The 14,676-nt window shown below is 37.0% G+C and overlaps 1 protein-coding gene across 2 annotated transcripts in view; it reads right to left on the reverse strand.

Annotated features, from left to right (window-relative positions):
* The window catches only part of ADGRL2 (adhesion G protein-coupled receptor L2), a 662,542-nt gene extending 657,050 nt beyond the window's left edge, over positions 1-5,492 (reverse strand). For both annotated transcript variants that reach the window (XM_070467841.1, XM_070467840.1), the window contains exon 1: positions 5,174-5,492. The gene's annotated coding sequence lies outside the window, so the exon portion shown is untranslated. The remainder of the gene's footprint in view (positions 1-5,173) is intronic.
* Positions 5,493-14,676: the final 9,184 nt, after the last annotated feature.

Below are 14,676 nucleotides of genomic sequence, written 5' to 3' on the forward strand. Positions count from 1 at the left end.
ATATATATATATATATATATATATATATATATATATATATATATAAACTAAGATAACTAGATTTAAAAAAAAATCAGTGAGCCATTCAAGTATTAATCAAGAATACCCTTTGGCTTTCACACTGAGTCAGGTGTGTTAAGGACACAGAGTAAGGATAATTTTTACCCTTAAATAGTTTATAAGCTACTTGAAATACAAGAATATGACACATAAAAGAACCAGGGGAATATAAGAAAACAATACAGAAGCTGACTTATGTCAGCTGTAGGTTCTGGGAATACATAGGGAAACCTGTAGGTTCTGGGAATACACAGGGAAAAGTTCTCAGTGACTGTGGGAAGGGCACTTGAGTAATAATTCTGGGAGAGGATTGATAGGAAAATAACATATATAACAACATCTATAAGCAAACATACCAGACTTTCCAACCCTGGTTTAAGACTTCTTACAAATATCGGCTTTCCTTTCCAAACTTGGCTCTTAAAAGCTAGGGGAGGTTTTATTTTTGAGCCTGGATATGTTGATAACTCTTCAGTCCAAATCTATTCGTAATATATTTAAGAAATGTTATCTGAATAATTTTTGCCTTTCTCACAAGCATTCCAGAATGAGGACAATCTTTTGATTTTATTTTTAATTTCAGGAAATTAACACCTTTCAGACAGAAAATTCAGTTATGCAGCTGACGAATTTAGCAGTGAGGGACACAGCCTTCAAATGGTTTTAGGTCACTTTTAACTCCTCTGAATGTTTACATCAACACATAGCCCATAACCACCATACCCTGTTCTCTTCCTGCCTGACCCCCCCCCCCTTTTTTTCAAGGTAAGAATATCAACAAAGAAATAGAGAAATAAAATCTGAAAGAAATGTCTCACAGGCTAAGAACTCACTCAGCAAGAGATGATGGAAGGGTAAGCTCAAATTTAAATTAATTCTCAACCTTTCCTGTACCAATGGTCTACGTCTCACTTAGCTAATCCAGGCAAAATTGATATTTTAAAATAACTTCAAAGATAGGTTCTCAGACTTTCTGCCTGCCAGCAGATAGGGGTTCTGGATATATAGGACAGTCCATCTGCTTGATACTTCAAATAAGATTTTAAAAGTATGCTGGTATCATGGAATGGCATCAGGTTTTTTTTTTTTTTTTTCTTTTTTATTCGTTACTAGAGAAATGTATAACTGGCTTAGTAGCTACTAACTGCATGTTCTCCACATCCTGTCACTTGGTTATGTGGTAATCTTGTTCAGATTTTTGTTTATATTACATATTTGATATTCAAAGGTCAAATGAACACAGTCTTTAAATTAGGTTTCTATGAGTTCCATGCATAATAGTTAATCTTCTTTCATGGGAGAGGTGGGGTTAGGAATAGCAGGAGAGTGTTCAAGCTATTTGGAATAAATGAAGAAAACTAAAGTCACAAATGCTTCCTGGTATGGACCTGTTCTTGCTCATTTCTCCTGAAGGAAACAATACTTTCTGACTCAAGGACAGACAGAGTCTCATCATTTAAAGTTGCATTTTCACTTCATTTGTGATCTTTATCCACTTTTGGAATGCACTGGTATATTTCAACCGGGGAAATTTTCTTTCATATGTGCCCATGGAAAGAAAGACAAGGAAAAGGGCTTCTTTTCACTACCCAGGAGATTCTGAAGAAAGATGACAAGACAGAGGAAGATATTTTTTCTGAAGGGAACAGTTGTTTACATGAAAACTTTAATTGTTACCAGAACTTCAATGGAGTTGCAAGAAAAGGTAGTTAGATAAAGCCTCAGGTTAATTTCCATCATTACTAAGCACTTTACACCAGTGAAAAATTGCAAACATATAAAGAGATGTCAGTCTTGTTCTTTAGATAGGGAGGACGGAACAGGTGTTGGAGGAGGGGGTGGGGATAGTGCTTCAAAGGCTGTCAGTAGACAAGTCAGTCAATTATAGATCTTAGTTCTTAACTCCTTGAGGTAAAGGACTAATGTTCTGCAAGAGTAACAATTTCTGTCATGTATTAAATGAAAATACTTTAAAAAATATATCTCTGTTTTAATGATAATATAGACAGGAGTGAAGTGACATGAAGAGTTGAAAAATCAGAATCAGATACTTGAACCAAGACTACAAATGGACAAATAGTAATGTTTTTGCTATGAGTTGGAAGATTGTTCTTATTGCATGTTATCTGAGCTAATTAGTCAGGAAGGTATTATTGTGTGATGTGTCAACACTGGTATCAAAGTAAATGGGTTCAAAGCTCAGTTCTACTACAACTTTGTGGCCTTGGCTAAGTTCTTTAACTTCTCTAAACCTCAGTGTTTCTATCTAGGAAGTGGGTATGATGGTTCCATTGACCTCATAGTGTTATACAGATTAAATTAAGACAGAAGAGGTAATTAGCATCTGCTGAGTTTTCACTTAGTATTACCTTTAATTCATACACAGCAATGAGTTTCATGATTTAGAAAATAAATATGGTAGGATACAATAGTTCCTGAGGAAATTTTTCATGTCTACAGATGATATAAGTGTTGAATGTCTGCTGATGAAACACATCGTTTTCCCTCAGGCAGGGTTGCAAGTTTCTCTGGCCCCACTAAACGCTTCTGAAGTTACAGAGAACTTATTAACACTCACTATAGCATCCTTTTAAGATGATAATTTATCTTTTTAACTGTACTCAGTAAAACCAGCAGAAAAGAGCCAGGTGGGAATAACAACATGGTGTTATATACAGCTACAAGGTTTACTAGTTCTATACATTCTACTCCAAGGCATACTAAAATGGAATAAAATGTAACTTATCTTGAACAGTTGCTTGCATGAGTTACTAGAGGAATGGCAAGTTTACAGATGAAGCAAAAGAAACCCAGGGGAATTGAAAGCTGTGACCATTTTATTTAGGATGCACAGTAAAACTTAACTTAAGGCATACATGTTAGGTCTTTGGAGAGTTTCCTGGGAGGTTTGCAAACAAATGTGAAAGTCTCTAAAATACATGCTTTTGAAATGACTCTGTGAAATGATGGTTTGAAACTCCACGGGGGGAATGCCATCACACCTATCAAATACTAGTAATTTGGTTGAAAAGAGAATGCCTCATTGTTTGCATTTTCTCTGTCCCCAAAAGATCTCCCTGACCACTTTTTATATCTGTCCTCAGCTTGATTGCTGAAGAGTATTACATGGCGTTCCTTTGTTCTGAAAGGGCATCCTTCAGTTGCACACTAGTTTCAAGTTCAAACAACCAGACAATCCCACACACCTTTCCATCTGTTAAGGTTTTCAAGTGTCGGTTGCCTCTCTCAAAGTCATTTTAAATATGAAAGAATCACCCTCTACCGTTAGTCACAGATCCTTTCTTTCCTCCCTGGTAATATTGAAGATGTGAATGGAATCCTCCAGTGACAGTGTCTGGGAAGACGATATTCATGGGGAACAACATGATTTGAATAGATAAATTCAATTAGTCCTTCTTGGGACGCCTCAGTTTACTTTATCATTCTGTATTTCAAAGAGTTTTAAAGAAATTCTAATTACTGTGTAAGAAATAAGTCATATTCCTCTTTTCTCACTGTGTAGGGCTTTTATTACCCACTGCTATAAAACATATATCTTTTTCTTCCTGTTGCTATCCTAGCAGAGTAACCTGCATACCAATAGGATCACTAAAATGCCACGAAGCAGAACATATTTATCTGTTAAATTCTATGTACAGTAACCTAACAAATGCCAAAGACAGAAAGATTGCCCTCTGCACAGTAATACTTGTGTAGATGTCTTCTTTATGCTAACAATGACAAGGCTTCATGCCTTGTACTGTACTCAAAAATCAGAATGCATTTTTAAAATAGAAGACTCTGTACCAAAAAGAAAAAAGAACTGCACATTTTTGGCACTGAGATATTTTATGTGGATAATAAATTTTTTCCCTCGAATTCCACTAACTACAAGCACCTACCTAGAAGATGAAAACTAAGATTTATGTCATCAGAACTATTCAGTATACCAGAGGATCATTTTTTCTTCTTTTCAGGACTGTCAACTTTGTTTACTATTTATGTTCAATTCTATACTATACAAGAGATTAAATAGTCTTGTCATAGCCACATGTCATACCTTGCCAGAAAAATAAGGTAATAAATGTAAAATAATATTAATAAGGCCTGCTTTCAAAGACTTATTGGGTTTATTGAAATCTAAATTATAACTGGAATATTATATTTGTACTAATCATAAAGAGATTTCTACAAAGAAATTTAGTATGTTTTAAAATTGAAATGACTAAGAAATGATTAAAATATCATTACAAGCAACTTCAAGGAAACACATATGAAGTAATATAAGCCCAGGAACTGCCTTCATAAATCAGCATGTATATCGTCAAGTCTTGTTAGCCTCTTACATGCATTTTTAATCCAAACATAACCATTTGGCTATTGAAATCAGTCTTAAAAATTGATATCAAACAGTGCTATACAAACGTAAGCTTATTTTTAGCCTTGTTACATTAAACTTTTTATAATGCAATTTCAATCTCAAAACAATAAATAATAGCATGTATAATGACAGTAATGAATCCTAACTAATTGTAATACTTATGCATAGCATAGTAACAATTTATAAATTGTGAAAAATAAATCTATCTGACAGGCCTGTTAGCAATAAGGCCTTCAGTTTCCTGCTTTGCAGTAGAATGAAGTAAAATCTATCCTTTTCTTGCTCTTGTTAAAAACATCTCAACAGTTAGTTCTTTTTCACAGAAAATGCTGCAGGAATGTTCCAGGTTTGGAAAAAAAAAAAACAAAACACCACGGTTGAATTGTACGCTTGGCTATTATTGGCCAGAATACATGATAAGTTAAAACATACTAAAAGATTATTTTTTAAGAGGGAAAACTTAATAGAGATTTGTATTTCTATATTAGAGAGTGGACACTATCCTCTTTATTGCATTGTAAAACTGAAGCTGGTTGCAGGGAAAATAAACATTACAATTACTCAGCACTTAAACAATTGTACCTATACAGTTAAGTAACAAAAGCATGAGGCACCTGGAATCACAGCATTTGTGCCTAATGCCAGCAACAATATAAAGCATTCAAGTGACATTTGATAATGAGCAGACAGTGGAGGCATTACACACGTCTTTAGAAGAATCAGACTTCCTACCTTGAAAAGACAGATGGAGGTAAGTTCCTTTATAAAAAAAAGTTGTAAGTAAAGCCAGGCAGCAGTTGCAGTAAATTGAGTCCTTTCAGTCACTGTGTACATACAGCAGGTCTGCAATAAGGGGAGAAATATAATGGGAGGAGCGGCCGTGAACGAGTGACCTCCTCAAGCGGAGTCCTCTCTGTGAACCAGGCATTGAAAGGCACTGCTCCTGCTTTGCATGGATTATCTCCACTTGAACAGATACAGAGCAGATACATTTAAATTGAGCTGGCACAATGGCAAAAAGATGGAAGAGTGAATGAATGAGGGGCAGCGCAAGAGAGGGAGAGAGAAAGAGAAACAGACACGCGATCGGAGAGCGTGGATAAGCTGGTTCTTGCAGAACTGTGTCTCAGAAGAGCTACAGCTCCCTCTTCATGTCACAGTTGTAAGATAAGAAATGTTGTCATTAAGAACTGGTTAATCATAGGGAAAAAATTTACTCAGATTAGCTGATGCTCCATCTGATCCGATTTCTATGAACATTTTATGACTCTTTCTCTTTTATCATCAGGATTTTAGATACTGAAAACCTTTTGATTAGTAGACAGGTAAACAAATTTGGATAAAACTCTGAGTTTTGAATAAGATCAGAGCTTTGACTTGACTGCAAAAATATGTCAGTAAAGAAACCTAGATTTGTTAAACAGAATATTTATTTTGAAAGAAAATTAATCCTTGTTAACTTTTAAAGAACTAGTAGTATATACTGCAATATAGAAAGAAATGACATTTAAATATTTATTAAAGATTAATTATCTGAAAGGATCCAAATGTACAACTAAAAAGGGGATTTTTAAAATTTCTTAAGGTTGCTCTTTTTTTTTCCTTCATAATGTCGTTTCAAAACAGAAGAAATCCCTTTTTCTATATAATACAGATGTATCTTAAAATACAGAATTGCTACTTGATTTCTCATTTAGCATTTGGAGAGTTTTATACATTCATATTCTCATTTTGAAAAGAGAGAGAGGAGAAGGGGCATATGATTGTAACTCTTGTCACTTGTAACTCAATAAATCTGTGGCAGATCTCAGAAGAAAAGAATACCCTCATTTAGCAAGTTAACATGAAGACTGCTTTCTCTTTGTGTAAAGATATCTGTGGATACCCAAACAGTGAGGCAATTAGGTCAAATTCAAAGGAAAAATCAGTCAAACCAGCTGGTTGACTGAATTGATCATAGCCGTGGGGAAGCCAGTATCAACTTGGTGTGAACCAAATGACATGGGTTAAATGTATTTCAACAAATGACATTAAAACTTGGCAAACACGTGCGAGTCATATTTGCAGAAAGTAGTAACGAGGCCAGTAAGATTTTTGCTTGCTGTTGGGATCCCACATCTTTCCTGTCGATAAAAATTTAAACACAGTATACTTACAGGAACTTCGATTTGATGGATGGAAGTGATACTTTAAAAGAAATCTCCAGGAATATGCCATCATATGTTTCCGTGAGATTTAGTGAAGATCTGAAATTTCTGAAGTGTGCAGACTTAGTGACTATAACTGTGTTTAGGGAACAATTGCTTAGAAGTAAAAGGATGAAGACAATAGTTATTTTACGATTCTGACATCCAATAGTCTGTTTGCTCTCTGAGTGGATGGTGAGTGCTCAGGTTTTTTTTATATCAGTTTGGACACAATTTGTACACATGTCAGAGTTGGAATGTTACTGAGAGTTGGAATGTTATTGAGGTCTTAACGGTACTTTTGAGGCTGTAAACCCTTTGGAGTCAGGGACCATGAAGCATCCTTTAAACTGGTTCCTCAAACATTTTGAAAGTGTGCTTTGCATTATTTCAGATATTTCTAAATGTCTGTAGAAAATATATTGGAAATAATGGTAAAGCACTTATATTATCTATAGCAGTTATTTTCTGTAAAAAATAGATTCAGAAATTATAATCTATTTTGTAATCACATGAAATAAAAGGAATGAAATAAATTTAACTTAAATGTCTTGTCATATATAGGATCATAATAATTATAGCAGCAGTGCTGGATTGTATATTGACACATGAGCTTAATTAGGGACCTTCTTCATGATACCAGGGGGTACCTTCCAGAAGGTAAAAAGATATGTTTAGGATTTGACTAACAATTTTCTGAGCACCAGTGCTGACTAAGACAATTATCAGCTTTGTGACTGTGGGCAAATTACTTCTTTGTAAAATGGGGATAATAAAACAACATTTATTATGTGGTTAGTGTAAGGAATAAAGGAACAGGCTTAGCATAGCATCTGGGTAAACACTTAATCAGTGTAACCTATTGTTACTATTATTATAAATTTGTTTCCATTGAACTTGATTGCCTCTTTCTGGACTGGGAAGTGTTATTGCAGGGTCTATTGCATGTAGAGAAGATGGACTTCTTTGTTCTTGAATTTTTCTGGCCGTTGTATGAGGAGGGCTTCTTCCTGGTCCCTGAAAACCAGAAGGGCTGGTGCTTCTACCTTTTTATAAAAGACAGAAATAGAAATATTATTCTCAGGAGAGCTAGAGAGTGTTGTAGCAGCAGATCCAACCTTCTGTACAGGAATAGGAAATGGCTTGTGTGGTACAATGTGAAGGGCACCCAGAAGCTCCCAGTCCAGAAATATCTTCCCATCTGTCCTTTCTTATTTCCTGAAATGCCACCCTTAGAGGTTCATTTCTATGTTTTATTGGCTTCCCATTGTCTTTTTCAGTGCACATACTACTGGCAGAATTAACACATTAATAAATTTGCACTTAGAGTGACACATGAATTCATAGTGGTTTTAATTCTTCTATAAGAGATGCTTTCTTCTACTAACTTGCTGAAGATCAGCAATGTCAAGGAAAAGTCAGATTTCAATGAAAATGCATAGAAAGCCCATTTGGTAGACAGGAATGTGTGGGGATGGAATCCTAACAAGGGTGGCACTATACCTGTGCTGCTGTGTACTGGATCTGCCAGTACGTGAGAGATCCTGCAGCCGGCATAGAGAGCAACGTGGAGGTGCTGGCCTCTGTGGCACTGGGATGGGGAGCAAGGACTCACTCATTCATTCAGCAAAGTGGAGGGAGTGTTTTGTCCAAAAACCTGGACTAGGTTTTTGCTAACAAAACACTAGATGATCCTTATTCTCACTTCTCGTGGAGATGATGGGCACAGGTATGGGAACAGGTTAATCCTAATATTGGGTATCTGTACAAAGGAAAAGAACACAGAGGAAAAGCACCATTGGGAATAATTAAGAAGGCCTTTATGAAGTGGGCAAAGCTTGATCTGACACTTGAAGACACAGTGGGAGCTGTTTGGGGAAGTAAGAGATGAAGGAGGAGAGGTTGCAGGTTTATTCCCAGTTCAGTGAACATGGTACAGTGGCAGGGTGGCATGAAAGAGATAACCAGCTGGGACAACTTGCTCAGAGCAGAGTGGAAGGATGATGAGTGGGACACGGAGACAGATGGGACTGAAATGTGAGGAAAGAATTGAGGAACAGGTCACAGAAAGGAGGCCTGGGCATAAGCACTACAGAGCCTTTGTACGTTGGTCTCAGTCTCAGACCTTCATTCCTCCTCTTACTTTGTACATCTGGTACCCACACTCATCTGGGCTCCCCAGTCCTGGGAGCACACACATAAGCAAATATTTAAACAACAAGGAGAGCTGTCCTCGGAGAGTAAAGCGGGGTGTATTGCCAATTAGATTAGAGACTAAAGTCTTTAGGGACTTGAAATCTTCCAAAATTATTTGCAAGAGTCAGCCACTCTCTTCCCTAACCTATAGTGCTATATGGAATATTCATATATGAATTAAAATTAATTGTGCTTAGAGACTTTGGGATGAATCAAATCAGGGTGGAAATCACTGCTGGAGCCCTGGAACTCATTTAAGATATAAAAAATACAGAAAATCTTAGTGAGAAAGATTACCAGCATTAATGCCATTAATACTGAAAGTGAAAAGTGAAAGTGAAGCCACCCAGTTGTGTCTGACTCTTTGCGACCCCATGGACTGTAGCCCATCAGACTCTGTTGTCCTTGGGATTATTCAGGCAAAAATACTGGAGTGGGTTGCCATTTCCTTCTCCAAGGGATTGTCCCAATACTAATGATGATTAATAATTGGAAAATCATATTTATGAAACAATAACAATAACAGAGTCAAATCAGATAGCAAAGCTCCCAACTTTAATATAAAATGCTGTATTATAACCTTCCATTTTCTTCTATTGCTTGAATCTTAGCTATTTTGACATATTTATCTAGAAAATATTGAAATTTCTATACTTAACCCAAGAATGACAAATTGCTTTTTGTAAATATTACACTTACAGTAAAATTCATTGTAAGATAAATGATTACACAGATTTGGGATACAGTAGTGGAAAATATATTTGAATTCTAATAAGGACTGGTTCAAGCCTAAAAACAATTAATAACCGTCAATTTCCCATAAACATGATGACAAGTGAAACCTCTAAAAAGGGTACCCAAACCACAAATGATTAAAAAATTATGCTGATTAAAAGAATGACTGAATATATCAGGACTCTTTTAAATTATTTTTCAATAGCAGTGCCCTCCTCCGACCTCTATGGAGGTAGAGAGAGCGCAGTTTAGTTCAACATTCAGCTCTTCTCCAAATATTTTAAAACTGCTTAAAGTTCTGTGGTCAAGGAGATATGTCACTTAGATCTCTCTTCAAGAAAAATTCTGTGGTTCTGTAGCAAGGTGTAAAGTTAACTGACAGCCTCCAGCTATTAGCACTTTCACTATTCACCTCCTCAGACAGCCCTTAGATCATAAATAAGCATAATGGAGCTCTTAAGACTTTTCCATTTCTTCCCAGTCCAGGCTTTCCCCTGACCAACCCAGCCTCCTTCATCCTTTGACTATCAGGCTTTTTTCTGTTTTTTCAGTATTGTGTGCTTAGCCACTCAGTAATGTCCAACTGTTTTCAACTCCATGGACTGTAGCCCACCAGGCTCCTCTGTCCATGGGATTTTTCAGGCAAGAAATACTAGAATTGGTTGCCATTTCCTTCTCCAGGGGATCCTCCTGACCCAGGTATCGAACCCATATCTCCTGTGTCTCCTACCTTGCAGGCAGATTCTTTATCTGCTGAATCATCTTGGAAGTTCCCCTGGGAAGCCCATCATAGGCCTAGGTCTCTGGTAAAACTCATAGATAAAATTTAGCAGACCCAAGTTTCTAACAGTCAACAATACTTGATTCAGAACCAACTTTTCTTTCTCTTTCAATTTTCAAAGAACTGAACTCTTACTCTTCCTATGTTCATAGAACTCATAGATAGGTTTCCGCTATGTTTCTAATTCCCAGAAGTTCTCCTTCTTGGAACAGTAAAATGTTCTTTGGAGAGCCAACTTTCTCCAGGAGCTGCTCTCACTGAATCACTTCTCAAATTACTACTTTGTTTCCACACCTCTGTTGTTCTGAAAACACAGGCACATTACCAAACACAGAATTGAGTAGTCCAATAGACTGATTAGACTAACTGCCAGAGCAGACAAGCCGCACAAACAACATGTTGATGTACTTAGATCAATAAGGCTCTGGAAGATGTTCAGGTTCAGTGCTGAACCAAAGGAGGTTTGCATTAAAGAGAGGTTGAAGGATGTAAGAGAGTAGGAAAGGAACTTGCTGGTAGGTAGTGTACATTCTTTGTGGTATATGGAGTAACAGAAAAAAATGAATGGAGCTTTAGACATGAAGTCATTAATGAAAACGATCAGGGTTTTAAATTCAACTCTTATCTCTATCACCAAGGTACTTATATGTTTTCACTGCAAAAGGGATACAAACTTGCTGCTGTTCCCATTTATAAAACACTGGGAATCTCCCAGACATTGGCGAATTGTTTAAAAGAAGAGGCCTATCACCATTAATGAATCCTTTGCATTTTAGATTCTAAGATGAAAATCAGTAAGGAAGAAAAGAATCCTTTTGAAAAGCTTTGGTTTCTGTAAGGTATTCCCAAAGAAATTCATGTGACTTGTTCAGAGAAGAAGCTTACCTGAACTCTGAACCTTAAAGAAAAATAAGTCAATATACCATCTGGTATAACTAAATGAAAGTCACTCAGTCGTGTCTGACTCTTTGTGACTCTATGGACTCTATACAGTCCACAGAAGTCTCCAGGCCAGAATACTAGAGTGGGTAGCCTTTCCCTTCTTCAGGGGATCTTCCCAACCCAGGAATTGAACCCAGGTCTCCCACATTGCAGGCAGATTCTTTACCAGCTGAGCCACAAGGGAAGACTCTGGTATAACTAAGGAGTAAGTATATTGTTTACTTGTATATATAAACATAACTAGTCCAAAAAATAACCTTAAAATAATTCATTGTTCAAGGTTTATATAAAGCAGATGAGTATCTAACCCCTTAAAAAGGTATTTCGAGTAGTTATAATGTTTACTTTGGAAATAATGCTTTATCATGACACTTCATATATGTTCCTACTAGTTTCTTCAGTCATGTCTGACTCATTGTGACTCTATGGATTGTAGCCCGCCTAGTTCCTCTGTCCACGGGATTCTCCAGGCAAGAATACTGGAGTGGACTGCCATGCCTTCTTCCAGGGGATCTTCACTACCCAGGAATTGAACCTACATCTCTTACTTCTCCTGCTTTGGCAGCCAGGTACTTTATCACTAGAGCCACCTGGGAAGCCCATTTCATGTGTAAGCCCATATTCATTCAGATATTTAATTAGAAGCAGTAATTTACCCCACCTGAAAATGCAGGTTATAGATATCCTGTGTATGGAGATTCTGAGATAGACTCAGGAGGCTGGAGCAGGCCAAGGGATCATGACATCTTCAGACAGTTGCATTTTAGTTTGTCTTCCAATTGATTCTTTCATTCATTCTTTCACTCATTTATTTTTTAAAAGTATATATTCAAAGTCTGGACTTCCCTGGTTGCTCAGACGGTAAAGAAACTGCTTGCAATGTGGGGGACCTGGCTTCAATCCCTGGGTTGGAAAGACCCCCTAGAGGAGGGCACGGGAACTCATTCCAGTATTCTTGCCTGGAGAATCCCCATGGACAGAGGAACCCAGCAGCCTATGATCCATGGGGTCACAAAGAGTCGGACATGACTGAATGACTAAGCACAGCACATTCAAAGTCGACTTTTGGATTAATGGTGAGTAAAGAGAGACATGGTTCCCTTCTTGTGGGGTAGCTAGCAAGGAAAAGAAGTGCTATCGTTCAGTCATGTCTGACTTGTCTTGACCAATAGAATTTGATGAAAATGAATTTGTACCAGTATTGAGCCTAGGCTTAAAGAGACCTTGTAAGCTTCTGCTCTCACGATCTTGGAACCTTTTGACTGCTATGTAAACAATCTCAGACAGACTGTGGAGATGAGAGATCCCATGGAGAGAGACCCCGGTTATCTCATCCATCTCACCTGAGGCCATTAGGCACTAACCAGTCACTACTGACTCATTAGATAATGACAGATACATGAGCAAGTCCAGTCAAAATATATTGTCCATAGTCTAGACCAACAGCCAATTGTTATTCTGCAAAACCATGAGCTAAATGCATGCTTTTTAGTTTTATATCACTAAATTTTGGGGTGGTTTACAAAAGCAAACTAAGACAAATGACAAAAAAACAAACAAACAACAACACAGAACTATCAAAGAGATAAACTTAGGATACAGAGCATAGAGACATACTAATCCAATCTATTGAAGTTGAGGAAGGCTTCCAGAAAGAAATGATATCTAACTTGAGACATGATGAATGAGAAGTAACAGCTATCTAATGACCTTGATCCAACAGTATAAAAGCTTTTTAGGAGAGGCTTTCCTGGTGGTCCAGTGGTTAAGAATCTGCCTCTCAATGTAGGGGACACCAGCTCGATCCCTTGTTGGGGAAGATTCCACATGCACTTGGGCAACTAAGCCCATGTGCAACAACAACTGATCTACACTCTGGAGCCCTCAAGTCAAAAGTACTGAGTGCAATGTGCCTAGAGCCTGTGGTCTACAGCAAGAGAAGCTACTGCAAAGAAAAGCCTGAGCAGCGCCTACTAAAGAGTAACCCCCCACCCACTCTCACCAACTAGAGAAATCCTGCACACAGCAATGAAGACCCAGTGCAGCAAAAAATAAATAAGCAAATGAATGTTTTTGAAAAAGCTTTATAGGAGAGGAGACATTCCTACCATGTACATCAAAATATGTCATCTCCATCTTTAAAACATCTCTTGAATCCAACACTTGTCATCACTTCCATTTTTACTGTTTAAGTACAGACCACATACTCATCTGAATTATTGCTCTGTGTCCTATGGTATCTTAAATGCTGCTGTGCAGTCTTTCTGCTTTTCTTATGGTCTATTTTCACCACTGGAAATAAAATGAACTGGTAAAAAAATGTCAGATCTTTCTGCTCCTCTACTCAAAACTCTGTGTAATAGATTGACTAATAGCCCCCATACAAATATATGTATACATGTTTACCTCCTAAAACTGTGGAAGTGACTTTATTAAAAAAAAAAAAAAGAGTCTTCATAGGGTAATTAAGTTCAAGATTGCAAGTTGAGATCCTCCTGGATTATGGAGATGGACTGTAAATGCACAAACAGGTGTCCTTATTAAAGAGAGGAGTATGGTGTTAGAAAGTGTTCTAGTTTCATTCTTTTACAAGTGGTTGACCAGTTTTCCCAGCACCACTTATTAAAGAGGTTGTCTTTTTTCCATTGTATAGTATTCCCTCCTTTGTCAAAGATAAGGTGTCCATAGGTACGTGGATTTATCTCTGGGCTTTCTATTTTGTTCCATTGATCTATATTTCTATCTTTGTGCCAGTACCATACTGTCTTGATGACTGTGGCTTTGTAGTAAAGCCTGAAGTCAGGCAGGTTGATTCCTCCAGTTCCATTCTTCTTTCTCAAGATTACTTTGGTTATTCAAGGTTTTTTGTACTTCCATACAAATTGTGAAATTATTTGTTCTAGTTCTGTGAAAAATAGCATTGGTAGCTTGATAGGGATTGCATTGAATCTACAGATTGCTTTGGGTAGTATAGTCATTTTCACAATATTGATTCTTCCAATCCATGAACACGGTATATTTCTGCATCTATTTGTGTCCTCTTTGATTTCTTTCATCAGTGTTTTATAGTTTTCTATATATAAACTCAAAATGGATTAAAGATCTAAATGTAAGACCAGAAACTATAAAACTCCTAGAGGAGAACATAGGCAAAACACTCTCCGACATAAATCACAGCAAGATCCTCTATGACCCACCTCCCAGAATATTGGAAATAAAAGCAAAAATAAACAAATGGGACCTAATTAAACTTAAACGCTTTTGCACAACAAAGGAAACTATAAGCAAGGTGAAAAGAGAGCCTTCAGAATGGGAGAAAATAATAGCAAATGAAGTAACAGACAAAGGATTAATCTCAAAAATATACAAGCAAACCCTGCAGCTCAATTCCAGAA

The sequence above is a fragment of the Odocoileus virginianus genome, chromosome 5 (genome assembly GCF_023699985.2).
Source record: "Odocoileus virginianus isolate 20LAN1187 ecotype Illinois chromosome 5, Ovbor_1.2, whole genome shotgun sequence".
Classification (NCBI taxonomy): Eukaryota; Metazoa; Chordata; class Mammalia; order Artiodactyla; family Cervidae; genus Odocoileus; species Odocoileus virginianus.